Raw genomic sequence first — 23,631 nt, 5'->3', positions numbered from 1 at the left:
GCCTCAAAAGCTTTAAGCATCTGCAATATGATGTAGACTTTTTGCTTTTAGGAAACATGCCTAAATCCAGTCCAGATTAGAAATAATTTAAGATCATTACGTGACAGATACTTAGTTTGTATTAATCACTCACAAGCTAGTTCCCTGTATGCATGTATCACAGATCATCACTGAAACCTGAAGGCTCAGCCAGAGGCTGAGGACCGTTTCTCGTTACAGGTATCTATAGCTCGGAGAAGGGGTAGGAGGTTTCCTGGTGGGGGTAAATAGGAGGCATCTGTTCCCAGAACAGGGAACTTGTCTACACTGATAAGACTATATCAGCTTAAAAACACAATAGTCCAAACACTAAGATGGGATAAAATGGCTTGTGCACCATCCAAGACTGCTGATGAAGGTTAAAAAAAGCGTATCGTGCCATTTCTGGTGGTTACAGAGTGGAGATTCCTTCTTATTAACTCTTTTGTAATAAATACTTCCTTTGTTGTTGTTTGTTGCATTTGCAAGGATTTTTTCTTTCCAGATGTTTACTCCCAGCCCTGTATTTTTGCGTGGGAAGTCTTCCTCACATGTGGCCCTGTGATTATTCTGGATTAGCTCCCCACAATGACTAAAATTGTTTTCAAGCTCCTTTGCTTGTGGGTAATTCCAGGGGGCCGTGACCTTCCCCCTTTCCAAACGTACGCGTTATCCTCGTGTTTTCTGGACGCAGAGTCGCCTAGAGGCCGCAGCTGTTTCGCTGAGTTTCCCCTGCTGCTCAGGCCCTTCGCTGGGCCCGAAGGCAGTCCGTTCACAAGCTGAAAGGAGCAAGCTTTCCGGCTAAGCCTCGAGCAGCGCTTCACACTTGCCACTGTCCTTCCTCCCCATCGCCCCGTGAGAGGCGGCGGCAATGGATCCCCCCGCCGTGAGCAGGAGCAGCGGGGCCCTCCCGAACCCCGCTGCCGCGCGGCCCAGACACCTCCAAGCACGCGCCTGCGTTTTCTGCCCAATGGACAGCATCACTGCTGCCTTCTGGGGCCGAGGCACCTCGAGTCAAGGTTCCTGCTAGGGTGAAAGGGGCAAGGTTCTTCAGGCAGACAACAAAATCCTAGCAAACTTCCAGCGTTTTCAAAGCAAGTGACAACATACTTGAAAGAAATATTTGAGCCATTTAAGATAAATCCTGTATACTTTACTTGCATGAATAGATTTGCTCATGTTAGTGGAAATAAGATGAGCAGAATGTGGGACTGTTCACTTGTCTCTACATTTGCAATTTCTATATCTTGTATTTTTCTCTTAGAGCTTCAGGCAGAACTTTTTGAGAAGAACTTTTTTTTTTTTCTGTGAAAATCAGAAAACCTACATATGATAGGCTGGCAGTAGTGACCAACAGGGAATAATTAGTCCTACAGTAAAATTAAGAGCATATGGAAGGGTCTGCAGGATGTGTGTCATGTACATTATATTGGCAGGAGTTGTAAAGGTCTGAACTTCTGTGTTTCGGTGTCAGATCACTGCAGTAATGATGCTGTTAGTACTCAGGGCCTTTAAACAGCTAGTCTGCCAACAGGTTTTGAGTTCCTAACTGTATGCAACCAAATTTGATTTTCTTCTCTAGGGAATTGAGTTCATGTCTCTGCCACTCTTTCTGCCATGGGACTGACCCTTAACTCTAAATATGTGGTTTATAATTTCTTTTTCTAGGCTCACTGTTTTTGTGGTGCTCAACAAGGGGAAGGAAATGCCATTTTAATTTTGTTGCCCTTAGGATCCCATGAGCCAACTGGTTTGTTTAGGACTTTAGCCACGTCCTGGATGCAGTAGCTGTGGATGTCGTGTGCTCAGGATACCATGTTGGTGCTGTCCCCATGCGTTGCTCCTGCCAGGCAAGCGTGCAGAGCCAATAGGAAGGTCAGGCAAAGCAAAGTGACGAGGGCTGGGTTATTTTTATTACACGCCATTTCATCACAGCTGGCCAAAATAGTCAGTACCCTCCAAATTCTCAAATTTGCAAACCAAACACAGACAAAAGCTGAATGTGAAGGAATCAGCAGCAAGGCCGAGGCAGTACCGTTTGGTTAGTGCCTCGTCCTCTTTTTCTGATCCCATTTCCGGCAGCAAGAACGTTCAGCCCAACATGCACTCAACCCACGATAATGGGTGTTTGCCAGAACATATTTCCTTGCTTTGAAAGATTTCAAGGCACCAAATCATTTTCTAAGGGATATTTTGAAAGAGAAAAGTAGAGGAAGAGGGAAGGTTGTAGAGACCTCACATAAGATTTCTGTAAGTGTCTGCAGCAACGTGAAAAACTACATCACATTTGTAGCATAGGAACACATTCCCTGGGTCACATCGACATCTTCGTAACTCCGCACTGCTTGGCAGACAGCCTAAAAGCTCCTTTTGTTAGCAAAAATGCCACCATCCTCTCTTTTTTGCTAATACCTTTATTTCTATCCCCTTCTTTTCATTCTTGCTATGGACAATTTTCTTTTGTATTTTCAAATTTGTTTCCCCTCTTCTCCACTCTCCAGAAGGCTATGTGTGTTTTGGGGCAGGGACTCGGCACTGGGTAGGGGAGGCTGCTGCAGTCTCGGAACCTTGTCTCCATCATCATCCCCTCCAACAAAAACAAACTAAGTAACAATAACAAGTGAATCCATACGCCTAAAACAACCCTCATGGCTGTGACAGGAATTCTTCAGTGCATTTCCTGGGAATTTGTAAAAATAAGATGATCTTCTAAAAATTAACCAAAATAATTATTAATGATGTTTTTCCTGAAATTTATCATGAATGTGTCACAATAACTGCAAATTAATGAAGTGAGTGTAGTCTCTGAGAATACAAATATTTGATCTTATGAATTAAGTGTTAACACTTAATATGCAATATTGCTTTACTGTGGAGCTTATCCAACTATTCTGCCCTCTGAATTTCCATTACCAGCTCTTTCCTTCAGTGCATGTCTTGTTCATGTGGACCTAACCAGATAAAGAATGTAAATGCCACGCCTTATAAAATAAAAACTGAAAACAAGGGTAGTAATAGAGCACCTGATCCCAGGTATCGTATTTTGGCTGAAAACCTAAGGGTCTAGATTTAAGGAAAAACGACTTGCCCAAATTTTACCATTTTTGCAAGGTATTAAAGCTACCCTGTGAATGTCAAAGTTCAATACTTTGATGCCTGTTAAAACTCCATGGTGGCAAAAATAGGGCACATGGAGACTACCAGATCTCCAAGACTGTGGAAAGTCTTATGTAGAGTTAACTATCCTAGCAGAAAGACTATGCAATTTTTTAATGTGCCACGCTACACTGACAGCCTCAGCCATAAAAAAAGAAAGGCCACATAAAATTACCATAGGAGCTTTAAAAAAAAGTATAACATTTATGAAAAAATAAATCACATTTTTTACCCATATTCAGAGTTCACCCTGTCTTTAAGGGAGACCTATCACACCTCAATTTGTTTTAGTGCAGGTTTCAAAAGAAATTCAGGCACAGTAAATTCTGGTTACTATTTGGAGAAAAATCTTTCACTTTATAACACGAGGAATTAGAGAAGGGGGCATTTAATTTTCCTTTTGGTGGTTGTCTTACTTAAGATGACCAGCCAGGCCCTGTACCACCTGCCCTGTACTTTTCCCCACACACTTGCAGGCTCCCTTCCCAAACCCCCCTTCCTCTCCTCGGGCTGCCGTGTGCCCCTCTGCACAGCTGCAGCCCATCAGCCRTACCCCTGGCCTTATACTCCTCCAAAGTTCCCTTAATCTGGTTCTTTTTCCTTCCATTTGTCTAATTCCTCAAGGGTTTTTGCTCATCTTAATACATTCCTCCTGCTTGCTGCTTCCACAGTCTCATTTTCTGAACTTTCTTGCGCCTTGTTTTGCAAGGGACTTTTCTTATCCACAATACGTGGCTTCAGCCTTGCTGAAAGCAGCTTAGCTGGGGTTTGTGACAAACAGACGTAGCGGCCACCTTCCTAAGGGCAAACTCTCATTTCAGTCCATTCAGTCCATTGAAAATAATTGGAAGAGGTGAAAATTATGGATAAAGGTAAACTCAGAAAATGTACAGTGTTTCAGGATAAACACTTAAAAACACCCCAAATGCACAATATTCACAATAAAATCTTGAAAATTAGTAACCATGGGTTGTCACTTCTGCCAAGTAATAAGTAGAAATGTGGACATAAGGGCATCATATCATCTGTTGCAGGAGAGAAATTGATGATCTAGACATTCAAAACATGCTTCCTATTCTGCTGTACATATAATGTGTTCGTAAATCTGTTTACCTTGAATAAAAATGGCAAACACAACAGGAAGATTTCACATGCGTAATCCCAGTTGCAGAACCACAGCTAAGAGTGTTGTGTTTGGTACCCTTTATTCTAAAGCACTGTCTCATTATTGTCTTTTTAAGCTGTCTGGTTTCTAAATTCTGATCAGAAGAATATTCCCATCACTCAAACAACATCCTGTCTCTGGCCAGCCCTTTGCCTGGGATAGCATTTCCTTGAGGTTCTCAGTCTGGATAAAAGAGGCCTCGGCAAACTATGCATGACTGGGCTAGGGCTGCCTGAAACAGCAAGCTACAAACTCAGCAGCATGTATTCATCACCCCTACATTTCCCATTGCAATATCCATAAGGATTTTTGACAGATCACACTTGACTTTTACACTTCAGTTTCCCAATAAATACCAAAAAAGGGGGTATAGACAGCTTATTTTTTTCAGTTTGAGAGAAGGCTATAGCTACCGATGAAACCATAGCAGTAAATTATTGCAATAAGGGCAGTTCATCATATTCACTATTTGTTCCCTTCAGCCCTGGCGAGATACAGCTATATGATCCCAGCTCTCCAAAGTTTCTGAGTTTCTCCAAGGTAGCACCTGTAGAAATAATTTTAGAGATTCATGTCAAGTCTCATCTGCAGCTGGTCCTGGAGCCATTTTTGTCTAAGTTGAAAGGATTCAGCGAATAGAGTCCCCCTATTCTTGTGGGAGGGTGCTGGATAAAAACCACATTTTGTTCCTCTTCCATGCTTTCTGCAGCCCCACTAGTTGTTTCTACCAAGATTAGCACCTCTGAAGGTAAAGGCAGCATCAGGAGCTCAGTGACTATTTTCTGGGTTCAGCCTGTTTGGCTGTCCAGCCCGGACAGCAATTGCTTGGAAGCAGCCAGTCTACGCTGCCTCTTGCCTGGTTGGTATTTGGCAGATGACTGGGGATAAGAGGTTTTATGGGGAGTACTTGGGGCTTTTGAGAAGGAAGGAGAAATTCAGGGATATGCTAAGGTGACCATGGATTTTGGCAGTATGAAAAACAAGGCACAAATCATAGGCGAGTAGACATGGTTACTGCTGGTGGTGGTGGAACAGATTGTCTCATTCGACCACAGTCTGGATGAGCTTATATGCAACAGTGACAGTACAAAGCTAYGGGGCCAGATTAATGTTTCAGTTTGCCAGAATCCTGTATGTGTGGTTTAAATTATGCATTCCCACAGCATTCTCAATGAGCAAATAAGTGTAGTATAAAATAAAGGGAATACTTGCAAAACACTGAAATCACTTAGAATATAACTGATTAGAAAGCATACAGCTACGCTTCCTGCAACATGGGGGTTGATTTCTTCTGATTGGAGTACCAAGCTGTCACTGCTGTTTCTTGCTTTAGCATGAGATGCCAGCTGCATGATACCATTAGCATTCTTCAGACACCTCATCAGCCACGGTTTATGTCTCTGTCTGAGCACAACTTTGGAAAACCAGGTCATTCTCTTGGCTCATCCTCCTCTGATAACTCATGTTTTCTTCCACTGCTCTGAAGAAAGGACAGTATAATTAGTTTTCACTAATGTTCAGTTCTATGTGCAACTGCTTTTGACTTAGTCCAAGAATGAAATTTTCACATAGTTTGCATTCCCTAATAGGAGAGAAGCTTTAGACAAATTTGAGAAGCACCAATTTTCCCTATATCATAATGATGCAGCTGATATTTTTCAAAAGACCACAGAGAATACTAATGACATGTTAAGTTTTCAGTACTCCCAGAACAGAGAAGAAACGAGGGAGATTCCAGTGAAAACACTAAGTTATATACCTACCCATGCCAGATAACAACTTGTACTGCAAGGCTGTCTGTAATGAGCAACCTGAAATCACACCCTTAAGTAGAAAAACTGCCTGGAATTTTATTTAACTGCTTTGGGTTTGCAGGCAGAGTAGAATCCTGATATTCCAAAGAAGCTGGAGGGGAAAAAAAAAAAGAAAGCAAAAATCACCCCAAATCCCAAATCAAAAGTCCAGGTTTTCATAATAAGACAGTGTAAATGATAGCTTTTAAGCCTGTGAGGAAAATTTTGATAAGATTGTATGCAGTGTGATACACAGACATTAAGCAACAAACTTCCCCAAAGGCCAAGTGGTTTTATGCTACAGGTAAATAAACAAACAGAAATATCCATGAAGAATTATGTGGATGGTACAGTATAGCTTGTATATTGGCAGGGTAACTGTATCAGTAATTGAAGCTGCATTAATGTGCTGGAGTGATGCTCTGAAAGTGTCACCGACATGGCAGTCATAGCATCAAGTGAACCAGCAAAGCAGTGCGAGGAGAAACTGTGAGCTACATATAGTCCTTGCCAAGAATGTGCTTAGGGTTTGGCATGCCAGAACACTGTTAAAAATAATATGATCCAAATAATTAAAACAAATAAACAATACTACTAGTCACTACAGTAATTACAAAATTGACCAAATTATATGCAGTATTTCAGGAGATAAACTATGAAGCAGTAGATACAATATCAGTCATTCATGTCCCCTCATCACCAAGATGGTCTCTTTGCACAGAAGCATTAACTTTAGTTTCAAAGAACAACACTGTGTTTTATGTATCTTGGGAGGCTGGAAAAGATAAGAGGGACCCTGAAAGTAGAGTAGGAATTGATGGCACTGGAAAAGTTTAAATTYCTCTTTGGTAATGACATAGGTTAAGAAGTCCTAAACATAAAGTGTAATTTATTAAAACTCTGCGAAGGAATGTGTATTAGTTCATTCAATTAGGTGAAAGTTACAACTCGCTGAGCAAAAATCAGCTACCAGAAAAGTCTGAAGATGGAGTTAGTGGGAACACTTGTGCTTCTACAGAAGAAGACGTGTTTTCAAAAAATTGTACAAAAGGATAGGTGATCCTGTCTTTCCAAATTCAGCAGAGGGATTTTATAGCTGCTTCAAATACATTAATTTTACTATCACCATTATTCAAATAGGATTTGGCCGAAAAGGCCACAAAACAGTTAAACTTGTCATAACAACTCCAAATACAATAGAAGCACAAGTTCAAGATATGCTTCAGATGTGTTGTTCTTATTGCAGCTATGATTGTCTTATTTTTCCACTTCATCTCTCGCAAGTCATTAGATTACAAACAGATCATGGAGCACTAACTCATTTTGATAAGTCAGATCACATATTACCTGTCTTCTGAAGTGATTAATTTACAATTAATTACAATTAATTTACAATCAGTACCAACATGATAATGAGTTTAAACATCTGGAAATCACATTACCATGAGCATCTACACTGTATTAAAACATGGCTTTGGTTCACAACAGGGCAATCACAATTTCACATATATAGAAGACCAATACTGAGGATATAATGATTACAGGTGAGGCACAAGAATTAATTTTAAAAACCCTACAGTAGAACTCCTTCTTTGAATCATTTCCAGATTTGTACCTCAAATGTTAATTACACTTAAAATGTAATTTGTAACAAAGAACGTTTTACCATGACCCAACTTTTCTTATGCACTGCAGAAAGTGAGGTAAAGGAACTTCTGTTCCACGCTTAGGCCCATGCTCTTGCAGCTGCCTTCGTCGGTGATATCGTGACTATGTGAATATGGGCAATATAAGTGTTCTTCTTATCTGTAATGCAACTACTGAACTTTTAGGCAGAAACTTAAACCTTTCAGTTGCCTCCATCCATAAAACAAACTGTGTGTTCTCATTACCATAGGTGCAGAGTAAATACCCTCTATTTAGATCCTGTACTGAAGAGGACTGCAGTGTAAAAAGCCCTTGTCTGTGAATAAACCATACAAATAAAAACATACAATAAGCTACAAACTTTTTGAAATGTTTTAACATATATCTCTGGGGGGGGGGGAAGTCTGTATTCATAATATATTGTAATGAATGCCTTTTTTAAACCATTGCATAAAATATTGCAATATTTCTGGCATGAGTTACTATTTCACTGTGCCTTATGATTTTCTTTGCACAGGGCAGTACATTTCTTGGCAAATGGGGGAGCTATGGCCGGGCAATGGCCAGTGCAGATACGCAGCCCTGCACCCTGCCGGAGAGCAGCAGCTCGGCAGCACCAGCCTCTCCTGCCATTGCAGCGCTCCTCCTGCAGCGGGGTTCAATCTCGTCCCTGCAGCTGCCTTTGACAGCGTAGGCAGTGTATGTTATCCACCCAGATCTAACTGACTACTGATTAGTTACTAATATTTAAAACTGGGCAGAAACTCCAGGACAGCGTGACATGACGACAGCAGAGCAGGCAGAGGTTTAAATCCACTCAGACACTGTAGCAAAGGCTGGAGAACAGGCTGAGTTTGCATGATATTATCTTCTCTGTTTGTCCACCTCACACAGATGATACTTCTGTTGCATAGTAATTGAGCAACACTATTTGATATTTTGTGTATGATTAAACCTAAAGAAAAAAAGCCCAAGCCCTCTCCTATTCCTAATCCTTGCACACCACTGTCTTAAAGTTTTCATCAAACAGTTGCATTAGCATTCTTGGAAAAGGCTATTAATATTCCCACAGACATATATCATRAAGTGGGAAAAGCAGAAAACACTGCAGATCTCCGAGACTACACTCAGGACACCGTGCAGAGACCTTCAGTTGAGAGCACTGTCACGGAGCGCTCCCGCCTTTGCTGTGGTTGTGCAACAATGCTGCAAGGGCCCAAGAGGATAATAATTAGTTGTGTAGGAAAAGTACGTCCGTGGGGCTGAGCTGAGGCCCCAGGCGCAGAACAGCAGCCAGCCTGATGGAGCTGCTGAAGTCAGAGACTTCACTTCAAAGCTGGTGGAGGCACTGCCACGGTAACACCTGCAGCAGCTGGAGCTGCTCCAGAAGGCTTGGCTCCAGCACCAGTGGCCCATTAACGTTTGTGCAGTGCGATATATTACAACAAAAAAACAGGTTTGTCTTGGTGCTTTGTCCTGCCGGTGGCAGGGAGACTCTTTCCAATGCTCACACTGTACTGGCATCTTTTATGGAAAGAATGGTTTCTGGAGCATTTATTTCTCGGAAGAAAAAAAAAACAAAACTGCAGGAGGAGTCTGTGATCATTCTTTAGCATCCTGAAAAATGTAGCTGCAATAGAGCAAGATCTTTCTTCCTTCGTCTGCCTTTTCATTATGACAATAGTTTGCATGCAAATCAACTTTATTTGCCTCAGGCTTACCACAGTTTTACATCTAAAGCATTACAGACCTGAATGTTATCCATGTATTATAGCCTTCTACCTCAATCCCGCAGGAAATATATAGTGTTCACCTCATAGATACAGGTAAAATAAAAAGAGATATTTATGGGCCTTCTTTTTAATAAACTAAAATGATGATTCACTTCCCACCACATAAAGATATATTTTAAATAACATAAATCCTGATGTAAATATTCTTCAGTATCAATAAGAAAAAGATTAGTGCAGGAAATGATGAAGCGACATGCCTGACTCTTTGGGTAGCAATACTGTAGAGAAAAGAGCCATCTTCTCACCCTGTGCATCTTAACTCCTGTCCTCATTACTTAAAGTGTCCACAAAGAACCTCTTAAAATAGAGCCTAAAACAAGGCTCCGCATATCCATGTTGTAGGCTGCAAACAGACCTTCTGCCAGGAGCAAACCTCACTGCTGAGGGCAGTAGTTTCCCTCAACGTCACTCTAAGGTATTGCCAGCTGCTGTGCTTGGTGGACCATGCCTCATGCTGAAAAGAAAGTATTATTACTAAAAAGACTGTCTGAGACTATTTTTTAAATGCCATCCCAAAATAACATGGTCCTGAAACACATATGGCTAACAAATGCTGTATTTGCTAGCACGGGACAATTTTTATATTTGTGTGCTTTTGGAAGTGAAAAGGATTTGGACAAGCACTTGTAAGTTGATAGCTGATCCCTAAGGACTATGAACTCCTTAGAGAGCAACAGCTCAGAAATTGCTAGGTATCTCTCCTCTGAAATTCAGGTGCCTTTAATGGATCTCAAAGCATCTTTCACATGCAGTGATAAGGAAATCACTGACAGCTGGGCCAGAGCCCTCATTGACGCTGCTCAGCTTGGAGAAACACTTGGACGCCTTTGGCTAGAGTATGGGTAGGCAGAAGGGTTCAGTCTTTCCCTTTCCCTCTCAGCCTAAGACACAAGCACAACAGACCAAACGCTCCCTGGGCTCAGAGGATGGAACACAAGAGCAGGACTCACGCTCAGGTGCTGGGTCTTCTGCTGGCTCTGGCAAGTCTCGAACGGCCGGTGAGCTGCATGTTGGCCTTCTCCAGCCTCCTGCATCACGCCGAAGCTTACCGCAGCTTCCCATCTCGACTGGGTTCACAGAGAGGACAAAACATACAAAAAAACCCCCAAACAAACAAGGCCTGTGTGCCCCTACGAGCTTATTGGCATGGCTGAAGCCTTTCTTTAATTTCTTGTTTGCACGTTTGTGTAAAGAATCTGCAGTCACTTAACAGACTTGTTATTGTGTGCGACTCTCCGCATTAACAACTAGGTCAACCGACAGAGGAAAGCACTGTACATGCGTGAGGCTCCTTCCCATCAGCCGGTGGCTGCACATTGTGATTTAGGAATTAGCTAGGTAGAATAGCATGTCCTTCCAGGCATGGGCTGCTCTGAAACGTTACTCTGCTTGCATGGGTCATCTGAAACCTCTCCTTGGCCCCAGCTGAAAAGGGAGCTAAATCTATGCCATTAATTTTCTCTCCCCCCTTGATAAAGCAAGACTGAAACAGTGGCAATTTCAGGGGTTTTATCTTCTCCTTCCCACTCTTCAAAACATTTAAGTATAGCATAATTAGTCACCTCTCAAGCACCCAACACTATATAGGCCTTTTACTGTGTTCAGAGAATCTCAGCTTTTCAAAGTGCTGTGGATAATTCTTGGGTAAGATAAAAGTGAGAGGATAAAGATCTAGGATATTTTTACTAAGATGATTTTTATGTGCAATATGAACATAATTCCTATCACTGCCTTAGGCAAAGACAAATAAAACAGTAAGAATGGCAGCTACCTTGAAGTCCATGCAGCCAGAACTGTAGATTCTGGCAAACGGGGTTTTCTCGACTCTATCTCTAGCCAAGCTGCCTCTGTTGTAGTGCCATCAATGTGGAAACACTGCTGCAAGAACATATTTTTGGCTGTCACTCAGAAACTGCTGCCAGCCCTCAGCAGAGCCTAGGAGACCTTTTATGCTGTGAGCTTGCCTTTAAGGGGAAAGTCCTTACAAAATAAATGATTTCCACATCACTCACTCAGCTAAAATGTTTGGACAGTCTGTAAATGAAAAAAATAAAAGTGACAGCTCTGCAGAGAGTCCCACCTGGGAACTACTATTGCTTCAACAGCTAAGGAATTACCCCCAGCTTCCTTCCAGACTTGCCTGTATGATCCAATTCTCCTTGAATCAGGAAGCCACAGAGTTTGTAGCTGTACAGCAAATACAGAGATAACAAATACAGGGACTCTGCTGTCCTGCCTCCTTTGTGCTGCCCCCTTTTCTTTCCTCTATGCTCTGTCACAGCAATTCGACACAGCTAGCCCACCCCTCTCCTCTTTTGATCACTTAAAACCTGCTCTTCCCTATAACCTACAATTTGTCGAATTGCAAGCCAATAATCTTTTCACAGCCTTCTCTGCCCCCCTTTTGCATTGTTCCCAGCCATCCCTATGCACCCAATAACAGCACTTAATGCTGTTGCAATAAACAGAGAGTGGCTTAGAGGAGCCTTCGAGGATGTCATCGAAGCCCCCCCAGAGAGGCTGTCTGCATGAAGAAAGCGCTGCAGTACGTGTCCCACGCCAGCTCTCCCAGGGGCCAGCGCTGCCCTGCACAGACACTGTCGCCGAGCAGCTGCACGGGGCAGGCTGCACCCCGTGGTCAGGCACACTGCGGAAAGAGCTGAGCTATCACTAACCAAACTAGCACTGTGCCATGTGGTGCACATCGGGACTTTTGCACTCTGCTTCACTACTTTCTGTAAATATGCTGTCTGTGTACATGAGAAGTACGTTAGAACAAATTTTTAAAAGCCCTCCAGTGTGGATTAAGTGTGGTCACACAAGGAGTTTGTGCAAAATAGTACTGCACTTTGAATTTGCCCTCTTGCTTTCTTGACAACTGCTTGTTTCCTGTGTGGATAAACCCAGAGATGGAAAAACCTGCTTCAGTGCAGAGACATGAGTAACAGAAATGCATCAAATAACAATATAGAAGAGGCAGACTATGGACTTCTGTTATCTCTCATGATGCAAGAACAGACAATTGAAGAAATTGAAATCTGGCACATTAAGAACTGCTGTAAAGCAAGGTTGTTTCTCATGATGTACAGCTGAACTGGGACTCATTCCTATAAGATGTCACTGACAGCAAAAACTTTGTAAGAGTCAGTAAGAGCCTGAATATCAACAAGGGTATTCAGATTTGCAATAGTTTGAAATTTTAAAAGCCATCAGGATTTACACCAATCTTTAGTTAATTGGGATTAGGACATTTCTTGCCCCTTCCTCTGCTGGTTACTGTCAGGGGAAGGACACAGGACTACATGAGCCATGGGACTAATCCAGCATTAGCAGTTCCTGCCACATGTTTATTTGTCTTAAGAAAAATAGTATGACTTTGTAATAGCTTTCGTGATAGGTTGTTCCTTTTAAGCAGTTTCTCACTCACTTATATATTTTGCTTCTTGTATAAATTTATGAATAACTTTAAAGCGAAAATCCAAAAATGTCAAATCTGGTGAATGAATAGCCCAGTGACTGGATGAAAGGGAGTGTTTATTCACTACCCATTTAAAAACAGATAAATGTTTTAGATTACAGGTATGTATGGTCTTAGAGATATGTTTACTCTCAATTATACTTAGCCCTGCACACTTCCTTTCCAGAAAGAAACTCTTCTAAAAATTCTGTTTAGATATATATGATCTCTCTGTAAAAATAACCTACCTTTATACAAATTTAAAAACTAATCATATAAGCAGAAATATCCAGCAGTTTGTGCACATCATCAGCGCAGCAAAGTACTTACCAAGTATTAGATCTCACCAAATACCCCAGGTTCCCTGCAAACAAGAGCTCTTATCAGATCACGAAGTCTGGATAAAATATTGGGTCAGCAGTGTGACATTAAGACCAATGGGATGTGCAAGTTATAAAAGCAAAAGGTCTCTCCACAAATGTAGTAAGCCAGCTGCAGTGTTGCAACACTTGCTAGGTTACTGTGAGAACTTGTGATATTACATGTTTTCTTCTGCCTAGTTCCCACGGTGAAGAGATCTGCACGTTCATTAAAGGAAAAAATCCATGCGCTACGGAGAAAAACCCAAAGGTAAGAATTGTTAGGAGCTTTAGAAAGAAGCAAATCTCTTTAAAATGCAATCACTGGATTTTTTTGACTTATTTACTTGAAGGTTTTTGAAGCTGACAGTGCTGCAGTTTGCACATCAGTATTATAGTTCAGAGCAATGAGCACAGAAACACACCCTACTCTTTCCGTCACGCCTGGCGAGCCTTTGCTCAGCGGCGTTTTCTTCACAGAGATATTAGAATCACTTCACCACAGAACTGTAAATAATTTACTTCTATCAGAAACAAGCTACCATGGCAAAGCAAGCTGCTATGCTGTGTGGACCCAGGATGCCAGTCCCGGCTCCCTGGACACCTCCATAGGTTGCACGCAGCTCTGAGCAGGGCAGCTCGGGGCCAGACCACCCCGGAGGGCAGCCAGGAGACAAGGGCTTCAGGCTGAAGCTTATGGTTCTTCCAAAGAGCCTGGGGCGCTTTCTTAGCACAAGGGTTTGGGTTTCTACTATGCTTGCAACCAGCTATGGCCGGCTACTGAGGAAAGGGAGAGCCAGGCTGCCCCGCTGAGTGGCGTGTGGGTTTTGTTCTGCCCCTTCCCGCCGCGCATGGACTCACCGGCCGGCTCAGAGCCTTTGGGGCCTCGCTGGAAATTCCAGGGAAGGTTAAGTACATGCATCGTATCACACTGCACCCCCAGCACCATGCCTTGCTAACACATCAGCAAAATTCAGGAAAGAACCCACAAAAGTAAGGGCAACTTTTAAGGTAGCTTTCTAATTACACTGACACCACACTTTCTTAAGAATTTTTTAACTGCAACAGTCATTTAACCAATCATTAACATGCTTAGAATAATTAGCATCCCAAAAAAGAAATTTCAGCTAAAATACTGTATTTCTGTATAGCATAAAATAAAATGAATGTTCTGTTGTTATGCTGACTTTGGTTATGGTTGGTACCCTGAAAAGAAGGTGGGAAAGCCCATGAGTTATGACAGCAGACATGGTATTAGACCTCTAGATTTTTATTCTCATTCCTGTCACTGGCTCACTGCTAAAATATACATCTCCTCAGGCACATCACTGAGGGCCAGATTTTCATGAATGTTAAGCATTCATATTCCCAAATGAAATTAATGAGAGCTGTGGATGCTCCATACATTGGGAATCATGAGCTCTCCATGCCTCAGGGCATTCCTATAATAGAAAAACTGCCCTACTTTAACTAGATCAATTTTAAACTGATTTAGTGAGAATTTTGCAACTTAAATAGTTTAGACAATGTCTATGTTATATATCTATAATGTATCTATGAAAAAGACTGTTTCTATTAAACAGGCTGATCCGAAGCTTAACTGTGTGTAAAGTCCTTAGATGAAAGGCACTAAGTCCCCAAGCTCTCTTGCTGTATTTCTTAGGACAGCACTTTCCAAATTATGATCCATGGTGTTTGCAAAGAGCTAGAAGGTCACGTGGCTCCAATTCCCTTTCTTGGGTTGCAGTCCTCCAAGCCCAGAGACATGAGTCAGCTGTAGAAAGGAAGCGAAACAATCCACCAAACATTTTTGTGAGCAATACACACTTTGCATTGTCAGAAGTACTGTCTGCCAAAGAGTCACGATATTTTTTCATGGCAAGAACCAAAGCTTTCATAGAGTTATTGTCCAGCTAGATTACTTTCCCTTCCATCATGGCCAAAGAGAAGGCCATTTCCATCCCATTTACAGCTGTGCCCTTGTTGAGTACATTTTTACTTGAAAAAAGCTAGAAAGCATTTGGACAGCTGGTTTCAAATGTAGTCACTCCAAGCTGAACTGTACCAGTTCTGTTCTTTCAGAAGCTTTCCTTTTGTATTCTCTCTCTTCCCTCTCTTTACTAGAAAGGACATCTTTTCAGACATCCTTTGCATGGTAGAAACTATTAGTCCTACTAGCAGAACAGCATTTCACATGCAAATCTAAATTACCGCTGTTGACAGAAAAGGCAGCTTGGAAAAGAGCCATTCTCACAGTGTGGCCCAGTGCCTAGGACTCTGGGCTAGGGGCGGGAAGCCTGGGTTCAGTCTTTGCTCTCCTATTGCTTTGCAGGGTAAACTAGAGCCACTCAGTTCACTTTGCAATGTTTCAATCTCTTCAATCCATAATCTACGATATAAGAGTGATACATGCTGCTTTGAGATTTATGAGTGAAAGTGGTATTAAAGTGATATTGTTGCTGGTATTATTATTTATTATTATTCAAGCTTTTAAATCTCGGTTCTCACCGGCAATGTGTCAGGCATTACCTAGAAAACTAAGAAAGTTATGAAACTCATAACTGCATGTACCAGATTTGATTGCTTGGCATACAAATTGTGCTTTAGGCAAGAAAAGGTGTCTATTTATCTTCAGCTGCTTCAAATTCATGTAACAAGCGTCAACAGTTCTTGCAATCTATCTTGTTCTCAATGCATGCCTTATCTTAGGAAAGTAGTGTTTCATAGTGCATTTTCCAAATCCAGGCAATTCAGGGCAAGTTCACTTCTGATCTTCACTGTTTTAACACAATCATTCCAGTTACTAATTCATCCAAGCAAAATGAGTCAAAGGGATTTGATGTGGAAGAATATCTACTAGATTATTTAACCCAAGTCCAGAAGAGCTCAGAAAAAAGAGACACCTTGAGTATTTTCAGCTGCAAGAAACCAAAGGGCAGAATGATGCAAAGGAAATGATGGAATTAACTGAACATTATTTATTGTATTTCTGCATTCCAAGTGTGTGGGAGAGAATAAAATATACTCCTGGTCTGAGCTTTGGAATATTCTTTCAGAATAGACTCAAAGATAAAATATCCAAAATGTCACTGCTGGGTGATCCTTTATCCTCTTAAATGAGTGCTACAATAAACTCAAGTGCCTTCTGTGAGCTAATTTCATTCTGGTAAAGGAAAGACTATCTTTCCAGTAAATAATATTTTACTAGGACCAAATGTCCTGTCAGAACTCCTGCTCTGAACAAGCTATAACTCACCTTTAAAGCAATCTTTTTTAACCTCACTTTGGCTAATGCACAACAGTAGTTTGGTTATATTTCAGGTCCTCCTTTTATCTGGAAAATGAATACAGTGATATAGTCATAAAAAATCATCTCTGACATGGCTTGTGACTGTTAGCAAGTTTGAAGCTGTGAATGATTATCTGGACCTCACCGTTAAAAATCATCTACTGCACATGCACAGATTGCAATTTTGAAATGCCTAAATTGTATCCCAAGTACATTCAGTGGAAGTATTGCAGCAGCTTTAGTGTGACTGGATTTAACTTTATATTTCTTCAAACACAGCAAAGACAAGTCTTCTCCTAGAATCATTCACCATTTTCAAAATAAGGCCTGTTTCTATGTCTAAGACTTAGCTAATGCTCATTTCAGAGTATACTTGAAATCCTAACCTTGTCCAAAGGTTGACCTGGCAGTGTAGTTGCCTTGGAGGTATCCTGGGCAAAATCAGATTTCAGGAACCTAGACAGATGTATTAGCTTTCCTGCATTGTAAAGAGCCAAACATACCATCATTTATATACTGAGAGAAAAAAGAGGGCAGATATAGGAATCACAAGATGAGTTGTACTAACACTGCCCTCTATCAGAAATTTTAAGTAAAGATAAAAGCATTATAAAATTTGTACAAGTTTTGTATTTGAAAGAATTTTTTGTGGTAGCTAGCATTTTATTATGTATTTTACTGATTTCAGTGGCTTAAATGCTATAAAGAATAAACACATAATTTTATTTGTGTGAGGTCATGATTATCCATTCAGTGAATGTACTGAAAGCACAGCATAAACAGGCTTAACAACTCATTGTTTTCGTACCATACGAGTTGCTCATTCTCACCCCAGCTCTGCCTTTCCAAGTGCTGGCACAAACATTTATGCAGCCACTCAGTAGACCAGGCTAAGGAACTGATTCAGCTGAAAAATATCTGGGCAAAATAAAGGGTTGTTTTTCAGCCACATCGGCTCCCCAGCGTAGCAATCCAGTCCCCTGCGCGACCACAGAATGCTTGTGCTAGTACGGCACTGGACAGAAGGGCAGATAATGCAGGGCAGGGACCAGCAGTCAAGGACAAAGACGGGAGACGATGACTTTGTAAGCTGGCACTGCTGCCAAATAGCTTCTTATCAGACTATGCCCTAATATTGTTTCTAATGTAATGTTGTGGCGGGAAACGAATTTGGCCAGGATTATAACCAAAGGGTAAGAATGAGAGGAAATTTCTCTTGTTTGCTCGTATAGAAATGAGACGGACCTTTTGTTTCTCCTATCAAAAACACTCATGTAGTAACCTGTATTATCTGTATTCTAGTCAGCAACTTCTGACAACTTCAAAGGTAGCATCTAAGAAGGCACAAGGTATGCCCTACTTGGTCAAATGAGTGCTTACAGAGCTGGACGCCAGATTATAACAATTAGTACTTTATTGTGACTTATATCTTCAAAATCTTTCATAAAATCTAAGTTGCCGATCCATGATTCCTATGACTACTGTGGTTACATATTGCTTCCATCTTTCAGACTATACAGACATAATTCATTGAAATACTATTCAATGATACTCAAACTACCTAAACTGACTTTTTATTTAGTAATATTAAAAGCAGAAAAAAGAAAAAATAATCAGAATTACATGGCCATCAAAACCATCAAAGATCCACAGTGGGGTTCAGGCATTTAATTACAGTGAATTAACATCTAGCAWCACCGGTGCCCACAGAGCTCATCACTGGCTGCCCATACAAGCCCCAAGGCATCCAACCATTCTGCTGACAGACCTTTCCTGGGCTCCTAGATTTCCGCTGCTGGACAAACGTGTAACTGCCTGAAACATGGTGCACCCTGTGAAGTTCTGCTGGTATAGCCAGGTCAGCCAAACTGCTGTAAACACAGGTATGCTAGCCAAAGAGCACATTCTGAGTTAAGATTATTCAAGAGAGGGACTAACACAAAGCTTGGTGCGGCACATGTGTGGATAGAAGTGCTGTGTAGCTTTGTGGCTGAAATGTGTCACATGCCCCAGACATTGCTAACACTATGAGGCCACAGCCTTGCCAATCCCTTCCAGTAAATCCAGGTCTGTCACGATGGTGGCATAATAAACCCCTGTCAGCTTAGCTGTATCGGCAGAGGCTCTGAAACAGAGATTCATGACAGCGCTGAGCTTCCTGGTGCCCATTCCGTATATCAGCCGCACTCCCAAATATGTCAGCTCCACATCCTGAATCAGTAGTGTACTCAAGGAACTCTGTCCCGCACTAAACACAGCAAGGCAGTGCTTGCTGCTCTCTGGGTGAAACACTTACTCGGTATGTGAAAATGGTCTCCAGAATCTTCCTTTTCTTGATATGGAACATTTGGACATAGATTTCAAAGTCCATCAGAGTGTGTCCTGCCCCAAAGGCTTTTAAGTATGCTGGTTTAAGTCTTTCTGCACCTGTCCTGAAGATGCTGCCCACATAGTATAAAATAATTAAATGTTTATATGCACAAATATACATAAAAATAAATAAATAAACTTCAACAGATCTGAAACTAAAGATTATGGAAATTCAGGATTTTCTTGTAAATTCAGATTAATTAGTTTCCTCAAGTCCTTGATCTGAAGTTGAAAGCAGTTTCAGGGAGGCAGTTTTAAAACAGAGAAGAAAATCCATCTCCTTTCTATCAAAAAGCYTGACTGGAGAAAATATACAATTTCTGTTCCAGTTTGCAAATATATTTTTTCAAAGATTTAAATTTTAATCTTAAGACTTGTGTCTCCCAGGCAACATCAAGAAAGATTAAAATGCAATGTGCTTTGATGGGCATCTTTTATTAAAATGCATTCAAGCGTTGTATCACCACCTTCAAGAAAAATAAAAGTAACTAACAAAGTAATACCAGTTTATTTCTTCTCCACACTTTCTAGTCTCAGACTAGAGAGGGGCAAAGAAAACAGAGAACCAAGCATCACCCTTTTTATCTCAAAATGCTTTGAGTGTCTTTGGCAAAACAGCATTGTCTCTCTCATTCTCCTACCAGCAAAACTGATAGAGGCTGGAGGCTCAGGTCTTATATTGCAGTTTCCACTATGTTACACATACCAACATCATCTTACCCCATTGTACTTGCTATTTTTGAGATATCTGAATCCTGTGTAACTGAATATTGTGCTATATATATTGCAATATTATCTTTTGATCTACCTTTTATCTACAGATATTCACTCAGGTTTTAGAAAATATAACTTTCAACTTTTAGGCCTTTACCCCTGCAAGCTGTATCGAAATTTTATTTTAGTATCTGTATCACCAGAATAAAARAATCCTACTGACTCATTAAAAAGGCTGTGAGCAAAACTCTGATCTTATTAACACTGATGGTAATAGTTCCATTGGCTTCAGGAAGTCCTTTTATCTGTACAATTTGTGAGGAACACGCCTCAGAGAATACTGAAAAGCATGGGAAATCTTCACCATCTCTGCCAATTGACACTGTGTCATCCATATACCACAGAAGAAAATATAGCTCTGCACAGATCACTACAGAAAAGAAAAGGTGGCAACAAATCAAAACTAATAAATACAAAGAGAATGGGGGGAATACTCATAGTTCAAATAAAACCTGTATTTCCACAGTTCAAATAAAATCTCTATTTCCCTAAGAAAAGCTTGGAGACATCAAGAGTCATTGCAGTAAAATGAAAAGCTAAAATCCTTTCACCACTTTTAATTTGGAAACAGCCATCACCATGAGGGGACATGGAATGGAAACCTCAACTCACTAAACAAATGGCAGGGCTTCCACGGGACAGAGTCCTTGAATGGCTTCTGACACCAGCCCCGAATGTACTTTTTGGCCAAGGACCCAGGCGGCAGGCATGGATTTACCAACGAGAGCGCCGGCGGCTGGGGACTCCCCGTCGCCGCCCGGTGCGGGACACATGCTTTGGGTCATATGAGCAGTGTGGGATTATTCCAGCTGCAGCAGTTTCCAGCCCTGGCCAGTGTCAGTTTCATTGCCAGGATTTTTGAAATGCAGCAGCTACCTCCATGACCCATCTCATGTGTTATTTTCACTTGCCAAATCCAAAACAGCTATCACCTTCTGCAGTGGGTAAAACCAGGGGCAACCCTGTCACTGTTATTTCTGCTGCCTCTTGCTTAACTTCTAGATAAGTTTTCCTGATTCTAAGGGCCCAGTATTTCTATCTGCAATAACCTCTGTGCACACTCAAGTCAAACTGCATTTACCTTGTGCATAAGTGTTTGCTAAACGAGTTATTCCAACTTTTGGAATAGTTGGATACAGGCCTAAAGATGAATGTATGGAGAGCTGATTCAAGGTCTTCTTTGACATAAATTTGGATTGTTGAATTAGATTTCTGTAGGATGACTTAAACAAATTTTCAAAAAATACAACAGAAAAAAATCGAGTTCAAAAAGACCCACTATAGTTCCCCTCTCTCCAAATGAACCTTCAGTGAATGCGTTTCTCAGCAGAAAAAAAAAAAGTATATGCTATTTCTTTCAGGCTGTTGAATCTTCATAAAAATAGCCCTGTCAGACCAGAAGGGATACCTTGATGTCACAAGTAAGTATGTTTATAAAAATATTAGTGAATATATCTGTTTAATCTATCATATACCCACTTAGATCACAGTAGCTCTGGTTTTAAATAACATTTCTTTATAGTCTTTTCCATGATATCATTTACAATCACTACGAGTGTGGCTTGGGTTTCTCACTGACAGGTTGCTTAAAGACCTTGYTGTAGCTCACTGTTACTGTGTGTTTATTCTGAGGGTGCTAATATCCTGACTATTCAATTTGCGCTAATTCTTTTTTCCCTTTTTTGTTTTCTAGTGAAGAGTTACAGATTGCCTACAGGCCTGCTTTGCACACCTTTGATCTTAATTAACCAAATCACAGATATCATTATAAAAACAACCACATTAGCAGCTGGACTTTAACTGGCAGATCGCAGATCTTTGTCCTCAGAGTCCCCTCCTGCAGTTTTACAAGCATGTTGTCATCATGCTGGGTAGAAATGCTCGCTGTTCCTCTGTTAAGTACTTACTTTACAGTATTATTTGATAACTGCTATGTTTATTTATAGAGGTTAATGCCAAGTTTCCGTCTAATACCTTGGAGCTATCGCTCACTCAAAAAAATCTTATCTTGTTCCATAAATAACATAATGACTTGCATTTGTAAGTTAGTGTTGATATATGCCATATATTGCTACATTTTCAAGAAACAGCTAACAGTATTAATGAGTAAATGTGCCTATTGCTAAGTTTCATATGAATTTCCACAGGAAACTGACTGAATGTTATTAATTCAGCCATTAACAAATGATTCTTGCTAGAATTTGTAATACAGGTATTTAAAAACAAGTTTGCCCGCTTTTAATTTGGGTAACTTTCTATTTTTCACATTATCTTAGAATATGCTTTTTATACTGGTACAAAGAATGCCTGTCTAATAAAATTGTACCAGTAGGAGCAAGTCTAGAATATTATAAATGGCTGTAGGCAGTTCAGTAATGGGAACATTTTTAAAAGACTGGTGATTGCTCTGGTGACTGAAGAGCAACACAAATGACTAAAGGGGTAAAGGCAGACTGACTTGCTGCACTGGGAGATGTTTGACAATATACATACTTTCAACTTGACTAAACAAAGCTTGGGGCAGCTAGGTCTATAAATATTTAGGGAAACAAAAGCCACTGGACTAGAGGACTGGAGTTGCTCCCAGAGACATGAAACCACATAACTTGCTGGGCTGGGACTACGTCAAGTCACCTTTTTGGTATCTGCCATCACATCTGCACCTCCTCTGGGCTGCCAGTGAAAGGGAGTTCCCTACCTCGCCTCCAGCTATAGGATGGCCCTAGCTGGTGCCTACCTGAAGAAAAATGGAAAAAAAATAGGAAGGAGGAGTTTGATTTTTGTATAAGGTTCCTCCTTTCTCCAGATAATAATATGAAACAAGATGATGGGCAGTTTCACACAGCAGAAGGAACTGGCTTCCTTAGTTATTGAGCAATTTACAACTTGGCCAATTCCATCTTGCTTTCACTTAGCAATTACAGTGCAAGGTAAGAAAAATAGGCCTTAGTGCCAAAGTAAAACTTCAGCAAAGCCTCTTTCTAAATCCCTGTTTTTATGCTCTTCATCTGCATGCATATTGTCTTCCTTACAAAGTCTTCCACTGCAGATCAGTGGCAAGAAAGCACTTAAGCACGCATATACTGATAGTTTTGATCTCTGAATTATCACTACACTTCCAAGGATGTGTGTTTTCCTAGACCTGATCTGAGAAAACTAGCCAATCATAGCAAGAATGAACACACATATGTTTCCAAATCTGAATATCCTCCTCTGTCCTAAAGGCAAAATCGTATAAAGCCTTTTTAACACAATYGGCTTCCTCACAGCGGATAAGGCCACTCTGATCCATATGCGGTTTTCCCAGACTCTCTGATCAAGCCCAGGTTTACCAGAAGGCTTTGGGTGGCCGGTTTCCTTGCTGGCCCACGCGTGGCACCRACCACCTGTCCGTGCTCACCTGCACGGCCCTGGCGGCGCCGGGCCGGGCCTAGGCCGTGCGAGGGCAGGGTGAGCCAGCGGCTCCCCAGGGCTGGTGGCAAAGCGCTGACTGCTCGCTGCAGGACGCTGTGACTTTTAGGTGAACCGCCAGGGAGAAATGAGCTGCGGCAAAAAAAAATAACGTTAAACTTCAGGATGTTATTCCCAAATGGAACGCACAGGTCCAAACCCGTATTTTCAGTCGGGGAACGTCAATCTCTGCACTCCCTCCTACTTACCCCTTTCCCTGTAGGAGCCGGGAAGCGCCCGGATCSTGCGGGAGCACAGACCCCCCACTCCCTGCCGGGCCCGAGGCCAGCCGCGCCGGGCTGCCCCGGCCCGTCACGCCTGAAGGTCGCTGGTGTGAGAGGCCCGGGGCCCGGCCGCTGC

At 41.4% G+C, this 23,631-nt stretch overlaps 1 long non-coding RNA gene across 9 annotated transcripts; it reads right to left on the bottom strand.

The window, feature by feature from the left end:
* Positions 1–1,909: 1,909 nt before the first annotated feature.
* Positions 1,910–23,625, bottom strand: LOC112966528. Of its 9 annotated transcripts, none has more exons than XR_003253637.1 (10): positions 23,481–23,625; positions 18,974–23,364; positions 16,645–16,722; positions 14,250–15,162; positions 13,572–13,639; positions 10,523–13,393; positions 9,818–10,026; positions 6,103–6,244; positions 5,596–5,819; positions 1,910–4,886 (listed from the first exon to the last, which is right to left on the bottom strand). It is a non-coding gene; the product is annotated as an uncharacterized LOC112966528 (long non-coding RNA). The 9 variants fall into 9 exon arrangements; XR_003253632.1 differs by having other exon boundaries at positions 1,910–5,819; positions 10,523–10,639; positions 13,360–13,393; XR_003253631.1 differs by having other exon boundaries at positions 1,910–5,819.
* Positions 23,626–23,631: the final 6 nt, after the last annotated feature.

The sequence above is a fragment of the Apteryx rowi genome, unplaced genomic scaffold, assembly GCF_003343035.1.
Source record: "Apteryx rowi isolate R43461 unplaced genomic scaffold, aptRow1 scaffold_247, whole genome shotgun sequence".
NCBI lineage: Eukaryota > Metazoa > Chordata > Aves > Apterygiformes > Apterygidae > Apteryx > Apteryx rowi.
The sequence above is the reverse complement of the archived record's forward strand: the minus strand, read 5'-3'. Positions and strand labels throughout refer to the sequence as shown.